Raw genomic sequence first — 1,249 nt, 5'->3', positions numbered from 1 at the left:
TTGATCCATTTGGAATTGACTTTTGTGTATAGTGTTTGGGGGTCTTGTTTTAATTTACTGCATGTGGTCAGTCAGTTTTCCCTGCACCACTTACTAAAAAGTTTCTATTCTCCCCAGTGGTTGATGATGGAGGCTTACTCAAAGATGAGTTGGTTGAGAAATTGAGTTTTACTTCTGGAATCTCTATCCTGTTCCATTGGCCTATATGCCTGTTCTTGTACCAAAACCAGGATATTTTGATTATTGTAGACTTATGATAAAGTTTAAAGTCTGTAAGTGTGTTACCTCCCACTTTGTTTATTTTTGCTGAGGATTGTTTTGGTTAATCACGGTCGTTTATGCTTCCATATGAATTCCTGTATTGTCATTTCTAGGTCTGAGAAGAATGCTGTGGTGATTTTATGGGTGTTGCATTAAATCTGTAGATTGCCTTGAGTAGGATGGACATCTTAACAATATTGATTCTTTCAATCCATGAGCATGGAATATTTTTCTATTTGTTTGTGTCATCTTTGATTTCTTTGAACAGTGTTTTGAGCCATCTATGAGAAACCCACAGCCAACATACTGCTAAACAGACAGAAATTGGAACCATTTCCCTTGAAAACTGGAACAAGACAAGGATACCCACTGTCACCCCTCCTGTTCAACATAGATTTGGAAGCCCTGTCTAGAGCAATCAGACTAGAGAAGGATAAGGAGTATCCAAATAGGAAAAGAGGTAGTCAAGTTATCCCTGTTTGCAGAAGACATGATTCTATACCTTGAAAACCCAAGAGAATCTGCTGAAAAACCTCCTTGCACTGATAAAGGACTTTGGCAAATTCTCAGGGTATAAAATAAATGTGCAAAAGACAGTCACATTCCTATACACCAACAATAAGCAAAAAGAAGCCCAGATAAATTCACAATAGCCACAAAAGATAAAATACCTTGACATCTTCCTAATCAGAGAAGTGAAAGACCTTTACAACAAGAACTTTTAAGGTATATAAGCAAAAACTAACAATAATAATAATTGTACATATTGTTTATTAAGCTTCTACACTGTTCCAAGCATTATGTCAGCTCTTTAACAAAAATAACTCATTTTACCCTAAAATAATTCTCAGATATTAGCAATATAATTCCTATGTCATGTAATAGGACATTGAGGCTCAACAAGTTTCAGTAATGTAACAAAAGTCATACAGGCAGTAGAGGCACAACTAGGGTTTGAAATCAGTTATGGTGATTATAAATCTGTGCT

This window comes from Carlito syrichta, unplaced genomic scaffold (assembly GCF_000164805.1).
Source record: "Carlito syrichta isolate Samal-C Ts95f unplaced genomic scaffold, Tarsius_syrichta-2.0.1 Scaffold1236, whole genome shotgun sequence".
NCBI classification, from domain to species: Eukaryota; Metazoa; Chordata; class Mammalia; order Primates; family Tarsiidae; genus Carlito; species Carlito syrichta.
The sequence above is the reverse complement of the archived record's forward strand: the minus strand, read 5'-3'. Positions refer to the sequence as shown.